Raw genomic sequence first — 23,503 nt, forward strand, 5'->3', positions numbered from 1 at the left:
AATTACGAATTGCATTATGCATGACAAACGGTAAGACAATGGCCACACCACAAAAGAGTGTTTGAGTGGCAACTTCACATTTTTAGCCACATTGACAATAACCTCCAGTGTCTATATGTTATGTTTGGCCACACAATACATTACTATGTGTGACGAAAAGTTTGAGAATAGACATACTTTAAATTACGAATAGCACTATGCGTGAAAAACGGTAAGACAATGGCCACACCACAAACTACAAAAGAGTGTTTGAGTTGCAACTTCACATTTTTAGCCACATTGACAATAACCTCCAGTGTCTATATGGTATGTTTGGCCACACAATACATCACTACGTGTCACGAAAAGTTTGAGAATAGCCACACTTTAAATTACGAATAACATTATGTGTGACAAACGGTAAGACAATGGCCACACCACAAACTACAAAAGAGTGTTTGAGTGGCAACTTCAAATTTTTAGCCACATTGACAATAACTTCTAGTGTCTATATGATACGATTAACCATACAGTACCTCTTTATGTGTGACGAAAAGTTTGACAATAGCCACTCTTTGAATTACGAATAGCATTATGTGTGACAAACGGTAAGACAATGGCCACACCACAAACTACAAAAGAGTTTTTGACTAGCAAGTTCACATTTTAGCCACACTGACAATAACCTCAAGTGTCTATATGATATTATTAGTCACTCAGTACCTCACTATTTGTGACGAAAAGTTAGACAATAGCCACACTTTCAATTACAAAAAGCATTATGTGTGACAAACGGTAAGACAATAGCCACACTATAATCTACAAAGGAGTGTTTGGGTGGCAAGTAAATATATTTAGCCACGTTTAATATAATATCCAGTGTCTATATCATATAATTAGCCACTCTATTATTAAATTTAAGTGGCCATTTCTTTGCTATATCCACATGGTATAGGTCACAATGCAATCTTAACACAATCCTATTGGCCACATTATTGTAAAATTCATGTGGTTGAAATAATAATTTATGTGGCTATATACGTGCAATGGTCACTCATAGGAAATAGTCATGTGGCCATTTTCTACCGTTTAGCCACACTTATTGGAGAGGCTTCTTGATGGCCAGCAACTAATGCCTGTACCCTTTAGCCACACTTATTACCACATAAGGTCACTAAAAACTGTGTGTGGCCATATCATACCCACGGTGTCGCGACCTTTGGCCACATATGACCTGAACAAAATGTGCGTGGCTAAAGGCCTACCGCCACACTTTTTTGTGTGGTCGAAGGTCAATTTTCACTTAGTGCAATAACCTCCAGTGTCTATATTATATGATTAGCCACACAATACATAACTATGTGTGACGAAAAGTTTGACAATAGCCACACTCTAAATTAGGAAAAGAATTATGTGTGACAAATGATAAAACAATGGCCACACCACAAACTACAAAAGAGTGTTTGACTGGCAAGTTCACATTTTTAGCCACATTGACAATAACCTCCTGTGTCTATATGATATGATTAGCCACACAATACCTCACTATGTGTGACGAAAAGTTTAACAATAGCCACACGTTAAATTATGAAAAACATTATGTGTGACAAACGGTAAGACAATAGTCACACTATAATCTACAAAGGAGTGTTTGAGTGGCAAGTAAACATTTTTAGTCAATTTTAATGTAATACCCAGTGTCTATATGATATAATTAGCCACACTATTATTAAATTAAAGTGGTCATTGTTTTGCTATATCCACACGGTATAGGTCACAATGCACGCTTAACACAACCCTATTGGCCACATTATTATAAAATTAATGTGGCTGAAACATGAATTCATGTGGCTCTATACGTGCAATGGCCACTCATAGTAAATAGTCATGTGGCCATTTTCTACCTTTTAGCCACACATATTGGAGAGGCTTCTTGATGGCCAGCAACTAATGCATGTACCCTTTAGCCACACTTATAACCACATAAGGCCACTAAAAACTGTGTGTGGCCATATCATACCCACAGTGTCGCGACCTTTAGTCACATATGACGTGAACCAAATGTGTGTGGCTAAAGGCCTACGGCCACACTTTTTTCGTGTGACCAAAGGTCAATTTTCACGTAGTGTAAAAATTTTTACATATACCCGTACTTGTACCCAAAAGTACCCATATCTAAAATCAGTAAACTTGGATACGTATACCCGTACGGATACAAATTCATACAAATACTGAATAAGTGCGAGTATTCATGGAAAAACTCATCGCTACATTATATTTGCGGGTAATGGAAAATTTTAATTATTTAATTCAATCCATGATTATCCCGATCAACAAAATCTTCCATAATTTAGATATTATCATTAATGTCATTAATGACATTTAATGTTTTGATTTGCTTCTTCCTGAATTATGTCATTAGAAGTTTAAAAGCAATTGTCAACTTTTATGTGTTAATTGTTTATTTAATAGGTTAAAACTTAAAAACCTCATAAAACTGAGGCTGTGCATATATATATATATATATATATATATATATATATATATATATATATATATATATATATATATATATTGATTTTATTTTTGAATTATCATGGTGCAAAGAAATTATAATAAAATGTAGTATGTATGGAAATTAGCCATTTGAGTCAATAGAAAATGCAAGTGTTCAAAATAGATGTTGCTTTAATAGTATTTGTAGATATATTTTATGTAGATATAGAATTTTTCTCTCTTAAGAAATAAATCATGTGAGCCGGCCCAATCTTTAATTGCTCCATGCTCATGCACGATTCCACGAAAAGAAAGGGATCTGATTAGCACCGCTCCGCCACAAGTCTGCCTACCACCGCCGTCACCGGTGGCTGTCACCGTCGCCCCTGTTACACTGTTGTTGTTTCCAAACACCACCACCGATGCCGGGTTCTTTTTTTCGTCACCTAGTGTAACTAGTTAACTCTCGGTGTCTCGACCGGTTAATCATTAACCGAGGTATATATTATCTCATCGGTAGTTATTAATATATTGTATATTATTACTGTTCTCGTATGGTTTTGTATCCGGATTTTGCCGGGTTCATTAAAATGTTGATTGCTCGTTTTTATTCCGCTGAACATATATTAATTGGATTAATTATTGGAACATATATTAATTAATAGATACGAACACATTCCAACCAATTCCCAAAAAGTATAAATTTGTATCAAATTTGAACTAGTAACTAATCCCAACATGGAAGTACTGAAAAAACTCATATAAGCAAAAAATCGCCAAGTATCCGTGATCATGAGACATATAATTATCACTATAAATAAGAACCATAATTCCAAAAATAGTGATTAATATTGACATAACAGAAGTAAGTGGATCGATCAAGTATCCGTTTATTGAACCGGGTTTTAAAAATGTATTTTTTATTGATCACCAACTAAACCCAACATGCCTCATGGGCTGGCCGGCTCTGCACGAGACCTCGATAGACGACCCATGACAAAAGACCAAGTTCTTGGTTTTTCAAGATTGAACAACTAGGCCGAGGATGCTGTAACGATTCCGACGAAACCAGGTATGCCCTAACCGATAGACGTTAGTTACGTCATATGTAATGTCGGGTACAGGAGTTACCATAGTAATTATACGAGAATACATGGTTCATTGTATTGATTGTACGTGAATATATAATTCGCTGTATTGAATATGCGATCAATCGATCGATAGTTATTGAAACCCGAATGAATCGAGGGTTCAATTATAGACGAGATATATGATATTTAGTGATGTTACGAAGTAATAAAGCTTCGGGATAAGTGGATTAAAGCACAGAAAAAGGATTTCGATTTAATAGTACGTCGGTACGATAAACGAAACCTTTAATACCAAACCGAGCAAGAGACGATCGATCAAGCCGAAAAAGATGCGTAATAACTAATAATATGATGTTTCGAGTTAATAAATGCCATGGTTTAAGTTTTTAAATCGGTTTTATATAAATTTTATTTTTAAGCCGAAAAACAACCATTTTGGCCTCGTTGTAAGCCGAATTAAAAGTTTAACCGAGAAACGAACTGAACCAGATTATCCAAAACATTATCCAGATTACGGAAATCGGAATGAGTGGCTAGAAATGAAGAAGTGGGTCCCACCCCAGCTCCCCATTTGGACCGATCGGTCCTTGCACACACACACACACATTACATTTTCTTTTTTCTAATACCCAACTCTCCAAATCCTCTCTACATTCTTCAACATCCATCCAAAACCCAAGTTTTTAAGCAAGAACACAATGTAAAAACCGAGTTGTGATCGTGTTTATCTTCTTTTCTTGGTTCATTTACAAGGAAATGAGGTTTCAAATGAAAAATGGGTGAAAACCCGAGATGAAACCGATTCTTGGAGGATCAAGTGATGTATACAAGTTATACAAAGGATCTTGGTCCAAGAAAGTAGTTAAGAGAGTCAAAAACGAATTTTTACGGTTAAAATCTTTGTTTGTATATCATAACCGTAACCATGAAAGAAATGGCTTGATCGTGAGTATAACTTGCTTGGTATTGTGGTATGTTGTTTGTAGGCTCTGTATTTAGTGGTAGATAAGGCGGAAAGATGAGTTTGTAGCGTGTAGTGGCGGAAAACGAAAGGTATATTCGGTTTTTGTCGGTGTATGTGTTTTTGGACAGATTGTTGGTCGTTTAGAGTTAGGTCATGAAATTTTACAGAGATGTTAAACACATGGAATATGAGTTCTGTGAATATTTGGTAATTTTTGGATGAAGGATGAATATTTGGTGAATTTAATACTCGGTTTTGGCCAAAAATGGTGAAAAATAGTTAAATATCATGCAAAATTCTGGAAAATTGTGGATAAGCTTTTCATATCATGTATAAGTCACACACAAAATTTGAGGTCCGTTGGAGAAGTCTAAGTAGGCTTTTCGGTTAAACGAGTTCTAGGGATTTCTAGCTCGGTTTTTGTAAAAATGGCATTTAAAAGAATATTTTGATTTTGGAAAAATTACAGGGGACTATGTGGATGGCAGGGGACATCCAAGAGAAATTTGGGATTTTTCTAAGATCGTTTGGTATTTACGACATATTTAGTGTTTAAATGGTGTTTAAAAATAGATAAGTAAATTTTAAATATAAGAATTAATTCTGGAAATATTTTTATAAAATTCCCCACTGTTAAAAAGTGATTTGTACAAAATTTCAAGATCCGAGAGTAAACGGATAATTATTTGTGCTAATTATCAAACTTTTAAAGTTAAAACGTGTAAACCGGTAAAGTTCGCATAAGCGAGCTGACTGGGGTACAAAAACCCTAAAAATGAACTATTTTCATATAAATGAGCGAAACAAGTAAAAATAAATCATCCGAAAATAATTCGGATGATTTGAGTAATTTTAATCTATTTTAATAGTTTCCGTTACGCCAAAGACGGAAACGAGTCCCGCGGCCAATCGGGACGTCTAAACCGAGCTATAATTTCACATTTTAAATCAAATTATCAGACAACCACTATTTTCGGGTCGTGTGTGACCAAACTCATTTTTGAAACATAAAACGGATATTCGTGCTAGGCACGAAAAACGAGAAAAACGACTAATAGTATTTGTGACCTTGGAACTCTAAACGACATCACAATCTGAGTCCGGAGAAATATTTCTGGGTTAACATTGCCCCCGGAACAGGTACAGTACTGGGTTAACAGTGTCCCCAGATGTACCGATTGATAAGGTTAAAGTTTATATAAACAATAATTGTATAATAATGATCGTAGGGATCATATTACAGATTGGACGTGTTAATTGATAATGATTGTTGTTACCTGCTTGCATGTGCTAAGGTGAGTTTTCACGAGCCCCTTTTACTGAACTGTTTTAAATATTTTCCCGGGGCGGAAAGCATGTTTTTATCAAAGTGTTTAAGTACATGCTGATCGCATGGAAATGAACGTATTTATATAATGTTTATTGTACGGGAATCGTACGGTAATGAATTAAGATGGTAATTGTCTGAGTTGCTAACAGTGTAAGGCCCGAAACAGTGTTCTGGGGTAACCGAGTTCCCAGAGGTTATTAAATGTGTTCTGGGGTAACCGAGTTCCCAGAGGTTATTAAATGTGTTTCTGGGGTAACAGAATTCCCAGAGGTTATTAAATGTACTTCTGGGGTAACAGAGTTCCCAGAGGTTATTGGAAGTGTTTGGGTTAACAGTGTCCCCAGAAGTTATTAAAGGTGTTCTGGGTTAACAGTGTCCCCAGAAGTTATTAAAGGTGTTCTGGGTTAACAGTGTCCCCAGAGGTTATTAAAGGTGTTCTGGGTTAACAGTGTCCCCAGAGGTTATTAAAGGTGTTTATGGGTTAACAGTGTTCCCAGATAATATTATATTATGATATGGATTTATCATGGTTTACTAAAATCGTGAAACTCACCAACTATTCGTAGTTGACCCGTTTTCTCACATGCTTTTCAGGTACAACTAAGATAAAGTGATTGATTACGTGCTAAGTGCTTGATGTGTGTAAGGTTTGCGTGCTGGACGTTAGATTACATTATAACAGATAGAATTATGAATCGTATTGTATGATGTGTGTATCACCTAGACGGTAATGAAAGATGAGACAATGTAATTTTGAAGTATATTAATGCATTCGGTTTTCTTTATAAACAATGTGGTTGATATCAGAGGTGTCTGTCGCATCCCGTTTACGTTTCCGCTGCGGTTACGGGGTGTTACAGAACTTGGTATCAGAGCCATTGGTTATAAAAGAATTAGGATGTCTTTAAAAGATACCTAAAATATAACCAGTAGCTCAAGTGTTATAGGATCTGAATATCAACTAATAATTTATTGTGACGAGGTCTGGATGAACTTGGATGGACAAGTGAGTTATTATGGTCCGGAACATAATAACAGACTTGTCCGCACGAGGGAATTCAGGGGAAGTCACGGGGTACATTAATAGGTAAAAATGGCAACATATGTGTACAGTATATAATATTATTTATATGTGCTAATGTGTATATATATATATACGTGTGCATATCTTGGGGGTTCGAGTATTGGGAAATAAGACCCGGATAAGGAACCGGGGGATGTGATAATAAAAAGTACCGAGGATGCTGAAATTTCTAGAGCATCGGTTGGTGATAAGTCGGACTTATCGGGTTATAGTTATGATGGTACCAAGTCAAATCTCCCGTTTGACATTAACCAGAAATGTCTTGTAACCGTCACTCCCAACCAAAATTTGATAAATCCCATACCCTACCAACACCGGTACCGCCTATTCTAATAACTTCCTATGTTATCCTTACATCCGTTAGATGTTTACACCCATGTAGGCTCGAATAGAATGATTACCTATACACAAAGAAGTGTTGGAATCATTGTGGCATAGTTGGTTGTTCGTTCGTAGGAGGTATACTGTGTATGCCGGATATACGAATAGACACGGATATTATAACTCCGTGTACGTAATCGTTCGGTGCTCACGGTGAGCATGTATCGGTTATGCTGACATGCAAAAGGATATTGAAATCAAGCATATTAAACATTGATCTTTGTTGAGAAAGGTCTATATGTCAGTTGGTGACAAGGGTTATGAAACATATATAAACGTTAACCGACGTCAGGTTAAGCCCATATGTTATTATATTTGTGGGACATATATACTAGATGCCGGTATGTGTAATATATGTGATAATATTTGGTGTGTATGTGTACCTGTTGTTATGATTGAGCTGGTAACGAGTTATATGGTGAGGTTAGTATTGATTACTGCGTACGGGATTAGTACGGCAGAATGACATAAAAAGAGTAACTCCAATGATGGAGATTGATATGATTCAGTTGATTGCTCAAAGATAGCAGATGATGATACCGAATGTCGTATCACTGTTCACTGCTAGTGTTGATGCAAATGTGATCGCGGAATTATAGATCGAGCAATCACATGATTATGAATATTTCAACTCTTAATGTAATTACTAAAAGTGAAAATGTTACACCGAATGCTATTATAACTACAAGTATTAGTTATAAACTAAACATGAATAGTAGTCGTAATGAATTAGATCCGGTATGAAGGATATGTTTGTTGTTTGTGGTAAGGAAATTATTAATAGTTTACTGATGGTAAAGGGAGGAATAGATTAGCGAGTGGATGGACAAGATCGAAATGGTTAAGGATATTGGTAAGAGTCTAGAATATTGTGTAGTGAAATATGTTACAGATATGTTGGTAGATTATGTTGTATCGTGATGGAACACGATGGTACAAGAATTATAGTTGGAAAATTATTACTCAGATGATATGGTCAAGATTTAAAATTCTTGTGCTAGAGCATTTTATTCGAGTAATTAAACTCAGAGATTGGAAACTGAGCTATGAAAGATAGAAATGTTGTGTGCTGATCACTTAGAACACGCAAATCGTTTGAAGGAATTGTCATGTCTGGTAACATGGCTAATTACTCCTGAAACAAAGCAAAGTGAGTGCTAGATTGGGGACTAACTCCATCGATAAGGAGTATAGTCAACCCTGTAAAATATATACAACCTTTGGAAGGGTTGTGGCACAAGCCAGCATTGATATATTTGACTTTATGGGAAGCGGAATGGAAGGACGTTAGGTGAGACGTCGAGTGTTAAAGAAGGGAAATGATAAAGGTATAGTGCAAGATAGACTTGTGAATAAGTAGGCATGTCCTACAACCCAGAATTATACTAAGACTAGTTCTGGTGTGAAACCATGAACCGCATAAAGGGTCCTTCCCTGAATGTGGAAAATATATGGTTATCGGCAGGAAGAAGAATGTCTAGTGATCGTGGGCCACAGGTGTAGTAAAGATGGACGTAATGCCCCAATTGTAGAACCAATTGAAGCCTTGTGAACCGGCAACCCCCAACCCATTCTTGTACGACCACTCCGAACCCAACAACTTCAATAACAATCCACCCAAAGAAATCAAATTATGCCAAACAGTTGTATTTGCTATGAATGTGGCGGTACAGAACGATTCAAGAGAGATTGCCCAAAGTTGAACCAAGGTGTAGTTGGAAGACGAACCTCATGACAAGCATCAACCTCTGATCAAGCAAGGAACCGTGCTTTTGTGAGTAATTTGAATAAAGCACGTCAAGATCCAAAGGTGGTGTTAAGTATGTGGTAGTCTTAAATCAATAGACTTCAGTGATAATTTTTACGGTCGTCGATAGAAGTTAGTTCCCGTTAACCTCCTATTATTGGGTAAGATACCGATTAAGTGAAACTATAGAATCCTATACTGTAGAATCGCTAACGGTAAATCCCTAATGGATAGCTAAATTGTTCGGAATTGTCCTATTATTCGGAACGATTAACCTTTCCTTATTGACCTACGACCAGTAAAACAAAGAAGTTTTGACGTGATAGTTAGCATGGATGGGCTAGCTCAACATGAAGCAGAAATCAAATAGGAAAAGAGCATGATTAGGAGTTCTCTTTCGGACTATGAAGCGATTAAATACAGAGAAAAGTGTACGGTATTATGTTGCCACTCAAATCTCATCTTGAGATGTTATAATATTTACGACAAGAAGACGTGGTGTATTTAACAAACGTGATTGCCAAAGTATTTTAAAAGGAAACATATAGAAAATATCCCGGTGGTACGCAAATTTCCACAAGTTTTCCCAAAAGAACTTCCTGGATTACCGCCAACCCGATAGGTTGAATTCAGAATCGATTTAATGTCTCAAGCTGGCCCTATTGCGAAGGCACCCTACCGACTTGCACCGTCCGAGATGCAAGATTTATCCAACCAGTTACAAGAATTGTTGGATAAGACTTTATACGACCTAGTTAGTCACCATGGGGTGTACCAGTTTTAATTGGGAAATGAAGGACGGAAGTGTTAGGATATGTGTTGATTACGGGAAATTGGATAAAGTGATGATCAAGAGTAGGTGCTCACTTCTTCAAAGTAAATGATCCGTTAAACCAACTGCAGAGGGCGTTTTGTTTTTAGAAAATTGGTCTTAAATATAGTTATCACCAAATGAAAAATCCGAGAGGAAAACGCTGCGACAACAGTGTTTCGGACTCGCTACGGCCATTATGAATTCTTAGTTATGCCTTTCGGGCTAACAAATGCGCCGGCAGCATTCATGGAACTCATGAATCGAGTCTATAAACTTTATTTGGACAAATTTGTCATAGCATTCATTGATAATATTTTGATATATTTGCAACATAAGGAACAGCACAATCGACAGTTAAGGAAAATTGTGGAAGTGTTAAAGCAAGATGAGCTATACACGAAGTTTTCGAAATGTGATTTTGAATAAAGAGGGCATAATCCCTTGGTCATGTTGTGAAGCAACAAGGATTTAACAAAGACCCAATTAAGATAGAAACCATTAAAATTGTGCCAAGCGCCGATTTTAAGTCTCCCCGATGGAGACGATGGTTTTGTCACGTATTGTGACGCATCGCGTAAAGGGTTAGAATGCGTGTTGACGCAGTATATTAGGGTCATAGCCTATACTTCCCGACAGTTAAAAGTACACGAGTAAGATTACACTACTCACGACTTAGAACTGGGAACGGTTATCTATGCACTTAAATGTGGAGACATTGTCTCTACGATACGAAGTGCACCATCGTCACCGATCATAAAAGTTGCATCACATATTCGATCAGAAAGAACTAAATATGAGGCGTTGAAAGAGGGACATTTGGAAAAGGAGGAACTTTACGGCAACGAAAGTAATTTCGGACAGCGCGTGGACGAAACTCTCTATTTCAAAGATCGGGTTTGGATCCCGACCCCCCATGACCTTCGTGAATTAATCATGGACGAAGCGCATAGATCGAAATAATCCATACATCCGGGATTTGATTTGATTATTGATGATACGGATATCTGAAAGGATTTTTAGTAATGGTCGAGTTTGGAGAAAGATATGGTTACGTGTGTTGGTGAATATTGAGTTATGCGAAAGATAAGGCTGCACACCGAAAACCCTAGGGAACGCCACAACGACAGAAAAATTCGCCAATAATAGTGGGAATAAATTACAATGGATTTCGGGACGCAAATTCCTAAGGTATAGCAAAGGCATGATGTAAATTGGGTAATCGCGGATCGATTAACCAATCCTCACATTTCATCCCAATCTATGACAATTACCACAATGAATTCTCGCCCAAAGTCATGATGATGAAATAGTAACTCGTCGTGGAGTACCATTTTCAATGATCTCAGATCGAGATAGTCATCCTACTTCCATTATTGGAAGGAGGGGAAGGAAGCATCGAGAGCTGGAGGCTTTCTATGGGTGAAGTAGTTATCACCAATTTGTCAAATTGAAAACGGGCTTCAATCAAGCCATAAGATTTTAATTGATTCGAGAAACAACCAATCGGATTTATAATGTTTAAGAGAAGTTGAAAGTAGCGCGAGGTTGGCAAAGGATTTATGTCAACGTACAAAGGAAACCATTGTCACTAAATAGAGGTGACAAGGCATTTTAAGGCGTCACCTTAGAGAGAGGTGATTTGGGGTTTGGCAAACCGAAAATTAGCTTCTTAATATATTGGACCCCATGAGAACTATCTCCATGGTTGGTCACTTAGTTTATCAATTAAAGTACTCCAGTGGCTAAGTACTATACATGATATTTTGCCATGTATACGGATTGAAAAGTGCCTAAGCGATGAGGCAACGAGAGTACTAGTAATAGAGGTACTCATAGAGGACATGCTTGATATCATAACGAATTCCGTAAAGATAATAGACGGGAAAACTAAACAGTTTGGACATACCAAGCTTTATTAATTAAGATTAAGTGGAATTTACAGCAAGGACCAGACTATACTTGGTAACGCGAGGGTGAATTCTTAAGGAAACCCCCCCCCCCCACCTTTCTCTCGAAAGGAGATAGTGGGCGTGTAAAATTTCGAGGACGAAATTTCTTAACGGGTGGAGAATGTAACGATTCCGACGAAAGCAGGTATGCCCTAACCGATAGACGTTAGTTACGTCATATGTAATGTCGGGTACAGGAGTTACCATAATAATTATACGAGAATACATGGTTCATTGTATTGATTGTACGTGAATATATAATTCGCCGTATTGAATATGCGATCAATATATCGATAGTTATTGAAACCCGAATGAATCGAGTGTTCAATTATAGACGAGATATATGATATTTAGTGATGTTACGAAGTAATAAAGCTTCGGGATAAGTGGATTAAAGCACAGAAAAAGGATTTCGATTTAATAGTACGTCGGTACGATAAACGAAACCTTTAATACCAAACCGAGCAAGAGACGATCGATCAAGCCGAAAAAGATGCGTAATAACTAATAATATGATGTTTCGAGTTAATAAATGCCATGGTTTAAGTTTTTAAATCGGTTTTATATAAATTTTATTTTTAAGCCGAAAAACAACCATTTTGGCCTCGTTGTAAGCCGAATTAAACGTTTAACCGAGAAACGAACTGAACCAGATTATCCAAAACATTATCCAGATTACGGAAATCGGAATGAGTGGCTAGAAATGAAGAAGTGGGTCCCACCCCAGCTCCCCATTTGGACCGATCGGTCCTTGCACACACACACACACATTACATTTTCTTTTTTCTAATACCCAACTCTCCAATTCCTCTCTACATTCTTCAACATCCATCCAAAACCCAAGTTTTTAAGCAAGAACACAATGTAAAAACCGAGTTGTGATCGTGTTTATCTTCTTTTCTTGGTTCATTTACAAGGAAATGAGGTTTCAAATGAAAAATGGGTGAAAACCCGAGATGAAACCGATTCTTGGAGGATCAAGTAATGTATACAAGTTATACAAAGGATCTTGGTCCAAGAAAGTAGTTAAGAGAGTCAAAAACGAATTTTTACGGTTAAAATCTTTGTTTGTTTATCATAACCGTAACCATGAAAGAAATGGCTTGATCGTGAGTATAACTTGCTTGGTATTGTGGTATGTTGTTTGTAGGCTCTGTATTTAGTGGTAGATAAGGCGGAAAGATGAGTTTGTAGCTTGTAGTGGCGGAAAACGAAAGGTATATTCGGTTTTTGTCGGTGTATGTGTTTTTGGACAGATTGTTGGTCGTTTAGAGTTAGGTCATGAAATTTTACAGAGGTGTTAAACACATGGAAATATGAGTTCTGTGAATTTTTGGTAATTTTTGGATGAAGGATGAATATTTGGTGAATTTAATGCTCGGTTTTGGCCAAAAATGGTGAAAAATAGTTAAATATCATGTAAAATTCTGGAAAATTGTGGATAAGCTTTTCATATAATGTATAAGTCACACACAAATTTTGAGGTCCGTTGGAGAAGTCTAAGTAGGCTTTTCGGTTAAACGAGTTCTAGGGATTTCTAGCTCGGTTTTAGTAAAAATGGCATTTAAAAGAAGATTTTGATTTTGGAAAAATTACAGGGGACTATGTGGATGGCAGGTGACATCCAAGAGAAATTTGGGATTTTTCTAAGATCGTTTGGTATTTACGACATATTTAGTGTTTAAATGGTGTTTAAAAATAGATAAGTAAATTTTAAATATAAGAATTAATTCTGGAAATATTTTTATAAAATTCCCCACTGTTAAAAAGTGATTTGTGCAAAATTTCAAGATCCGAGAGTAAACGGATAATTATTTGTGCTAATTATCAAACTTTTAAAGTTAAAACGCGTAAACCGGTAAAGTTCGCATAAGCGAGCTGACTGGGGTACAAAAACCCTAAAAATGAACTATTTTCATATAAATGAGCGAAACAAGTAAAAATAAATCATCCGAAAATAATTCGGATGATTTGAGTAATTTTAATCTATTTTAATAGTTTCCGGTACGCCAAAGACGGAAACGGGTCCCGCGGCCAATCGGGACGTCTAAACCGAGCTATAATTTCACATTTTAAATCAAATTATTAGACAACCACTATTTTCGGGTCGTGTGTGACCAAACTCATTTTTGAAACATAAAACGGATATTCGTGCTAGGCACGAAAAACGAGAAAAACGACTAATAGTATTTGTGACCTTGGAACTCTAAACGACATCACAATCTGAGTCCGGAGAAATATTTCTGGGTTAACATTGCCCCCAGAACAGGTACAGTACTGGGTTAACAGTGTCCCCAGATGTACCGATTGATAAGGTTAAAGTTTATATAAACAATAATTGTATAATAATAATCGTAGGGATCATATTACAGATTGGACGTGTTAATTGATAATGATTGTTGTTACCTGCTTGCATGTGCTAAGGTGAGTTTTCACGAGCCCCTTTTACTGAACTGTTTTAAATATTTTCCCGGGGCGGAAAGCATGTTTTTATCAAACTGTTTAAGTACATGCTGATCGCATGGAAATGAACGTATTTATATAATGTTTATTGTACGGGAATCGTACGGTAATGAATTAAGATGGTAATTGTCTGAGTTGCTAACAGTGTAATGCCCGAAACAGTGTTCTGGGGTAACCGAGTTCCCAGAGGTTATTAAATGTGTTCTGGGGTAACCGAGTTCCCAGAGGTTATTAAATGTGTTTCTGGGGTAACAGAGTTCCCAGAGGTTATTAAATGTACTTCTGGGGTAACAGAGTTCCCAGAGGTTATTGGAAGTGTTTGGGTTAACAGTGTCCCCAGAAGTTATTAAAGGTGTTCTGGGTTAACAGTGTCCCCAGAAGTTATTAAAGGTGTTCTGGATTAATAGTGTCCCCAGAGGTTATTAAAGGTGTTCTGGGTTAACAGTGTCCCCAGAGGTTATTAAAGGTGTTTATGGGTTAACAGTGTTCCCAGATAATATTATATTATGATATGGATTTATCATGGTTTACTAAAATCGTGAAACTCACCAACTATTCGTAGTTGACCCGTTTTCTCACATGCTTTTCAGGTACAACTAAGATAAAGTGATTGATTACGTGCTAAGTGCTTGATGTGTGTAAGGTTTGCGTGCTGGACGTTAGATTACATTATAACAGATAGAATTATGAATCGTATTGTATGATGTGTGTATCACCTAGACGGTAATGAAAGATGAGACAATGTAATTTTGAAGTATATTAATGCATTCGGTTTTCTTTATAAACAATGTGGTTGATATCAGAGGTGTCTGTCGCATCCCGTTTACGTTTCCGCTGCGGTTACGGGGTGTTACTGATGCCTTCATGCAAGACGATATTATCAATCTTTTGACGAACATTTTGCAATTTAAACTTCATGTCCTTATTATACATATCAACACACATTTTCTACCTACAAAATCATGATTTTACAACTCATTATTCCTATCATACTAATCACCATCCAATTATATAACTCAATAAACCATAATTGTATGTTCATGTACACCCTTTACATATACGTGTGAGTTGTGACACATAATATACAATTCCCAACTTCATTTCTTCAAGAATCAAACGCAAAAGGAGGCTTCAAAAGATCATAAGGTGCCCATAACGCATCCAACGGACACGGCCTCTCCGCATCAAGCCTCACCCACGGTTTACTCTTCCCACTCCAATGCAACAAACTCACCGGTCCGGGATGCAAATTCCGACACAGCCCACGAAAATTGTCCCCACCAAGCCCATGCTGGTTCCACCGGTGGTTCACCGAAGCTATCTTTCCCGCGAAAACAAGCAAGAACGGAGGCAAAGAGCCTAGCTCGTATATCCTCATACGTTTTTGCAACTCCATCCACTCTTCTATCTTCGTCGTGTATTCGCCCGCTCGCCATCGGTCCAAGTCCATTACCATCACACCCGTGTTGAAGTAACACGGTTTTCGGTCTGCGAATGTGGAAGAGAGTGATGGGCTTGACCAGAATGTAGGGGTAAAGTAGAAGGCAAAATCCGCGTTACAATATTCGGGTGCGGCGAGAACTGAGTCTCCAAGGGGAGTGGCGGCTAGTTTCGCTATGTCGTCGACGAGTACGAGGTCGGAGTCTAGGTAAACCACTTTACTAACATGGACAGAGAGTATGTCAGCTAGGTAACTCCGGGCGTAGTTTAAGGGGCAGTCAAGGGCTGCTCGGATGGAAGTGGATATTAATCCGGATACAATGGAATCTTGGAATATGTATACGTGGAATATAAGGTAAGGAAATGAGTTGAATATTGTTGTTTGTAGGTCGGATGTGTTTGAGGAAGTTGAGGTGACAAAGTGGAATATTATGTTTTCTGGACATGAAGAGTGTTGGAGGACTGAGAGTATGGCGGCCATTGATCCGCGGATGTAGATGGCGTCTAAGGTCATGGCCACGTGGACGGTGGAAGTGTTGGTGGTGGTTGATGGGCATTCTGGTGAGTTGTAGAACTGTGGGGCTTCTTTAAATTGTTGTGAGACGGTGGCGGTGGCGGAGGAATGGTGGTGGTGGAGGAGGAGGAAGATAAGGAGCTGGATCATGGTGATTAATGTGAATATTTGATGGGAAAAGTGGTGTGGTATTTAAAAAAGGAAGTGAGGGAATTAAGGATTGGGTTTTAAGGAAGTGTTTTCTTGCATCAGTTTTGGAGCTACCGGTCGGTTGGAAGTTACTATTGGTGATACTTGATGAACAAACTTATTTTGTTTTTGAACTTATCATACAATACAACAATATAAGTGGTATTCCATTAGTATTCCTTAGGGAAGGTCACGGTAAATGAATCTTATTATATTACTGACAAAATGTTATTTGTGACCCAGAATTTTTAACACGGTATGTTTTCAGACAACATGTTTTCTCTGAAATTGATGACAGGCGAAGTCACATGGTTGTTTGCGATCACAAGCGTGGCTGGTGTTTTGCTAATTAGTATGCCTAGGTGACCGGGTTGTAAGAAAAAAAATACAATATAATACTTTTTTTTCCTAATAAAGTGTATTTCATACGTTAATGTTGCCAATTAATTAATGTACAGCATATTTTATTTAGCATGCTAAGCATGCTTAATTTTGTGTATTAATTGTAGAATTCAGTTTATATATGCATTAGTAGTTTGTCTTTTTCATACAAAAATAAACTAATAACATAATATTTGATGTATTTAAATACAATTTTGATATAGTAATAACTCTACACTTGTCTAAATACATATAGTTTTGAAAAAAACAAGTATTTAAAGTAACTAAATCGATAAAAAAAAAATTGATAATATGAAGTTCATTTAACTTTTTTTTTTTAAATAATCTTATTTTTGACCGATTTAGTGTCTAACAACTCATTATTGTAACTATTTTCTACAAGTGCTCTGTTCGTGACTAATATAGGGACTTTAATACAGAAACTTTGATTTGAGTAATACCGAGACTATCTTAGCGACCATTTATGAAATTATTATAAAAAAGTTTAGAATAAGTCACAGAAAATGAAGTTTGCCATGGTCCCATGGATAACATATTAGTCGATGTTCGTGAGAAATTCAGTCAACTTTTGACTTGCCCAATTGAATAAAGTTACAAATAAACAGTAAACTGGATAATTTTAAATTTTTATTAGCAGTGATTATATGATATAATACTATTTTGGGCTGATTACATGTATAAGAAAGTTAAAGAATAAATTTTATATAAAAAAGGTAAAATGACATAACGTAACTTTTATTCATTAACCAGATCCGTTTCTAAAGTTTGTATAACGTCTCGTTTGAAAAAAAGTTATGAAACACATCGTGTTCTTCAGTGTCTTTGTCAAATGCTGACATATAACATTTGGTGAAATGGATACATGTGTGACCACTCTAAGCAAAAGCAACACTTCAACTTCTATTTATACGCAATGCCACCAAACACAATATATTGTTTTTTTTGTTAATTTCACAAGCTTAAATTTAAATTTTCTATAGATACGAATTTTTTTATTATATCAAATGAATCCATTCTTGATAAATTAATTGATATATTCATAAATCTTTTGCATTAACATGTTATTGTTCTAAATTTACATCTCATCCGTCAACTACTCAATCGTCACGAGGTTTGGCAAGTAATTGAAACAAGATCATTTAAACATACTTCATGATGTACGTATAACATTTGTTTTTTAAGGATTAATTTGTTTTTGAAGAAAACTGTAATATTAATGTCGTCATGCTTGCCCATGCTTTGCCGATCTATTGGCCAAAATGGCGTTGCATGGAACTCATCTGCAGAAGCACGTGCGACATAAAATTAGAGATATGGTGGCCTATTTGTTTTCCCATAACTTTATTTTAAGAAATATTCAAGATTCAAAGAACCAGAAGTGTGTCCTAACTCGTACGTAATTACGTAACCATGCACATACGCATTTAGCCATAAAACTTTGTTTTAAAACCTTTTCCATACAATATATAACAGAAATCTACATTCAACAAAAGTTATTAGGATCGATAATTCGAGGAAAAAGTAAAACGATCCATTACCCACCGAATAATAATCATAAAATCTTTGCGTGTCACTATATAATGTCATCGTTTATCAAATTTTGAAGAAACAAAGACACGCGTTTGCGTGTTAATGTTTTAGTGTCATAAAAGGTTAAGAAAAAAAAACACGGGCTACACTTTTGAGTGTGTGTCATTTTTAAGTGTCACTTTTTAATCTTGGTTAAAAAAACAGAGTACAAAACCCTCTCATTTCTAGGGCTCAATCTTCCGGATCACTTTTTAATTTTGGCAGTACCTAATTTCATATCTTTCATCATCGATCTCGCATGACAGTAACCTAATTCCATATCTCTCATCATTGGTCTCTCAATCTTATTCACGACTTTGGCTTTACGGATCTGCTGGATCAGATTCACAATTAGGGCTCTGGATTTACGGATTTGCTGCATCTAATTCACTATTACGGCTCTGATTACTCATTGTTTACGGTATAATCTTACTTGTTGTGTTAAACTATGCATAAACTGGCTTTATAGATCTGCTGATGCGTCAATAGATCAATTTCCGTCTTTAATTTTGGTTAAACTTAAATTGGTGCATAAATTGGTATACACGTACCGACATCATTCATTCATAACCTCAGTCACTATCACATAAATCATATAAGGCATACACTTACCACTTAAGGTAAGTGTATTAACTAATCATATCGAGTATGCACACAACCCCGAAAACATAACAAGGAAATGGGGCTAGAAACTCACTTGTACTTGGTCCCTTTCAGAGTTAATGGTAACTCATTTCTTTAACTAGGCACGGCTAATTGTATAACAATTAACTATCAACACCCATATCGTATTTCTAGTTTATTATAACCCTCAACGAACGGGGATCCGGGGGCAGCGCCCCTGGCAGCGGGGTTTTAGGGGCGGCAGCTCCTGGCAGGGTCCAAGGGGCAGAGACCCTGGCAGGGGTCGAGATGCCAGGTTAGCAATTTTTATTTTCATTAACTGCCTTAACACAATTTTGTTTAGAATTCTTAAATTATTATTTCATTCGCTATCCCATTCGTTATGACGAATGGTTCCATCTGTTATAACGAATGGCTTTGTCTGAGATGAATGAGTTCATAACGAATGGCTAGGCCATTCGTGCTTTCTATAGATGAACGAGGACTCATTCGTTGCTGGAGCATGTAAGTGTATCCTATAGCGAATGGATCGATTCGGGGTCTTCCATAGCAAATGGTTAGATAACGAATGGCAAGTGCCATTCGTTAACTCATTAAGACGAATTAAGGGTTCATTCGTCATGAAGACACATGAATGTGTCCCATTCGTTATGGTTGTCTAACAAATGACCAATGATTCGTTCAATCATGACGAATGAGCCTCAGTCTTATCCAAATCTTTGACCTGATTCATCAAAGTCAAAATTGATATAAACAGCGATGGTCAACTGAACCAGATCTACGATTAAACCTCAAATCATGCTGAAACAACACAAATTTGGTATCAGTTTGCTCGGAATCACCTCGCCAACAAACCCCAACCATCCAAACATCTAAATATTACGTACAAATGATCATTTTGACTTATATATGTATACGGCTCTTTATACTAACAATTAACCCATCATATGTTAACGAATTTAACTGGAGTCGTCGCGTTTGGTTCGTTTTTACCATTTATACATAGATCTAGGAATACTAAAACTAACCGAACAAGTTTTCGTTATAAACGTACCTTTAACGAATCGGTTTCGCGAACCCGATCTAAGCTTGATGTCGGTTTCAGCTCGTTACGTTGTCCTAGCACCAATAATCTCGGGTTTTCACCTTCGGATCTTGGCTCCGGATATAGGATGGTGTTTGTGCGTGTTTTAGAGTGTGTAGGCTATGGTGTAGAGATGGATAAAAATGGAAAGGATTAGGGTTTAAGGGGTATTTATACTCTCTTAAGCCTATGGGCCTATGGCCCATTAACAACCCTTATTCCATCTTTTAATGTCCAAACCCACTCTCTTATAGTTTATTTAGCTAAACTGATACACCACATGCTAATAACAAACGAAATTTCCTTTATTAGTATTATCGAAAACAGGATGTTACACTGTGCAATAATCATAAGTGTTAATTAACTAACTCTAACTTTATCATACTTCAATGTTAGTGAAATCCCTAGATAACGGGGGTTCGGGGGCAGCGCCCCTAGCAGCGGGGTCTGGGGGCAACAGCCCCTAGCATGGTCCAAGGGTAGTGTAACATTCGTTACTTTCCAAACCCGAAAATCTGACCCGTTTTAAATTTTCGGTTTTATTTACGAACATATATATAAATATAAATGTATATTTCAACTTTCGTTTTATGCGTGTTCGTCAACCGACTCATTTTGATGTTTCGATGTATTCGTATCATTCCTTTATTATATATATAATTACCATTTGTTTATTTACTAATACTTACGACGTGTTATAGTCACTATTCGTTGTTTTTTTTCTATATTGTATTGTTCAATAACAAAACTCCGGAATTTAATATCAATATTTAAACGAGTCGCAAACTAGCTGGGTATAATATAAAAATAATTCAAAACATATTGTTACACTTATATGACATCGAAAAGTATAAGGTTCAAATGGTAATTAAAGTTTTTATTTTATTTTTTTTAAAGTAAGGAAGTTTTATATAATTTACTATAAAACGATTACAATAAAGTGGCAGGCAAACGGGCAATGTGTAAATAAGTAAAAAGAATTATAATATTTAAAATATAAATCCCAAACCACTGTCCCCCCCCCTCGTCTTTCCGGCCCCGCTTTCCGGCCACCGGAAAACGGCTCCGGTCGTCATAAAAACCCCGTTTAAACGCGTATTATTTCAATTAAAAACTGGTAAACTCATTTGACTTTAGCGGCAATCTTAATAATCGTTCATAACGCATAGCAACTACTATAATGCGTGAAATATAATCCGGAACCGCCGGATTTTTAATAAAAACGCAATAATGATCATTTAACCAAAAACGACCCAATTGACAGTATAAATAGCCACTAATACTTCATCTAAACTCGTCCACAACATCGATTTAATCAAACATACATTCGATAACCTCTAATTTGTTCTTATTATTTCGGTTCCGGCCAACTCGCCGTTCATCGTCTTTCCGGCATCATTTGAGGTAATTATTATATAGTTTTGATTCGTTTTTAGCCAATTAATAAAACCCCTAACAAAGATTAAGCAAACATGGAACCAATTAACAGATTTGAATTCTTAGGGTTTGTATGAGGAAGATGATGAACCTAGATTATAATTTTTAAAGATTTTGTTTTGATCTATTAACAAACAACCTTTCTAGTCTAGTGGTTAGTCCATCTTAGTGTGGGCAGAAGGACCCGGGTCAGGCCGTTTTGTTTTTGTTTTTGTTTTATTTTCTTTCTTTTAAACATTTTCTATTATATAACAAACCAAATAAAAATTTGTAAAAAATTACATAAATCAAATAAAATTATATTAAGTTAATCAAAACTAGTTATAAGATATATTTATCGTTTTGACACCTAAAAACCAATCTTTCAAACTCATTTAAAATATATGTATATTGTTTTGTTCGTGAAACTTTCGTTTCAAAATAAAATATATCGTTAACACCAATATTTCTGTAACCCTTGAAATATTCAAACATGATATTAATCTTATAATTTAAACTAATATTAAATTAATAATTTGTTAATAATTCGTTAAAATTCGTTAATGTACAAAATAATATTATAATCCAACCCTATAATAAAATATACACTCAACACTTTAAAAATCCCGACAACCCGAGTTATTTACTTTTTATAAAACGTTAGCTAATATTAATTTTGTACTTTTAATTCTAGTTCGTGACGTTCAATTGCTTCGGTTTCATTTATGCACTTTCGGTTTTATTTCAAGTTTGTCTTCAACTTCAAGGTGAGTTTCTCACACCCCCTTTTTACCCTTTTTAACTATTTTGGGGGTAGCATATATATCCTATCAGAATTCAATTCCGTTTATTTATTATTTATTATTTACAAAACTATAATTCGCATCATGGACTTGTGTGTTTACTTGTTACTTGCTCAATTATTATGTGCATGGATTTCTTCGATAAGTATGATCATACGCCCCCCTTTGCACCCATGGACCATTTGTTTCTAGTGGAAAAGGGACCCCGATCTGAGTACGTTGGTGCACAATCCCAACTGGAAAAGACCTTCATTTATTGTTTACACTCATGGACCATTGTTTCTAGTGTAAAGAACCCTTATGTGATTTTCACAAGTTTTCATGGAATTGTATGCTTTTATATATTATTTTCAACTGTGTGAACTCACTAACTATTCAGTTAGTTGACTTTATTTTATATATATGCTACAGGTACTTTCGTTAGAGGATGAATTGGCGAAGATACTAGAAGTTAGGTTATTTAAATAATAAACAAGAAGACATTTGTTTTGTTCCTTCTTCTTTGTGTTTGTTCATTTGAAATAATTTGTGTACTTGATGCTTTGGAATGAATTAATGATAATATTGTCACTTAATAGTGTCACGTGTGTTTTGAGCAATCTATATGTCACACTCAGGCGTTTCCGCTTTAGCCGGGGTGTTACAGGTAGAGCCCCTGGCTGGGGTCAAGCTCTAATCGAATGACCATTTCTAATCGAATGGAGTTTCTAATCGAATGACAGATTCTAATGATGACAATTCTAATAGAATGACCATTCGATTCAATTACTTTTCAATTCGATTCGATTACAATTCGATTTGATTACTTTTCGATTCGATTCGATTACTTTTCTAATTGATTCGATTACATTTCTAATCGATTCGATTACTTCCTGATTCGATTACTTTTCTTATGAATCAATTTTCTTAAGGGCTTGATATTCATAATGGTTTCATTATTATCACTTTCCAGCCTATCTTTTCGATTTGTTTTGCTCGTCTTTCATAAGAAACGATCCTTGGTCTATAACGACATAGTTTTCTTGAGCTAACCCGGTCTAAACGTTACCCGTTTGTCCCATTTCATACAAAAAATATCGTTTACGTTCAAATTTACATATTTATTACATAATAAGGCCTGATTTGGCTTAGTATCAAATCTTAGGGCAATCCGACCTCAAAAAC

At 36.1% G+C, this 23,503-nt stretch overlaps 1 pseudogene; it reads right to left on the reverse strand.

Annotated features, from left to right (window-relative positions):
* Window positions 1–15,226: 15,226 nt before the first annotated feature.
* LOC143618462 (putative galacturonosyltransferase-like 1 pseudogene) lies at window positions 15,227–16,402 on the reverse strand (annotated as a pseudogene).
* Between the last annotated feature and the right edge of the window lie 7,101 nt (window positions 16,403–23,503).

The sequence above is a fragment of the Bidens hawaiensis genome, unplaced genomic scaffold, assembly GCF_021521415.1.
Source record: "Bidens hawaiensis isolate Kalapana, Puna unplaced genomic scaffold, B.hawaiensis_p1.1 tig00077446_1, whole genome shotgun sequence".
NCBI lineage: Eukaryota > Viridiplantae > Streptophyta > Magnoliopsida > Asterales > Asteraceae > Bidens > Bidens hawaiensis.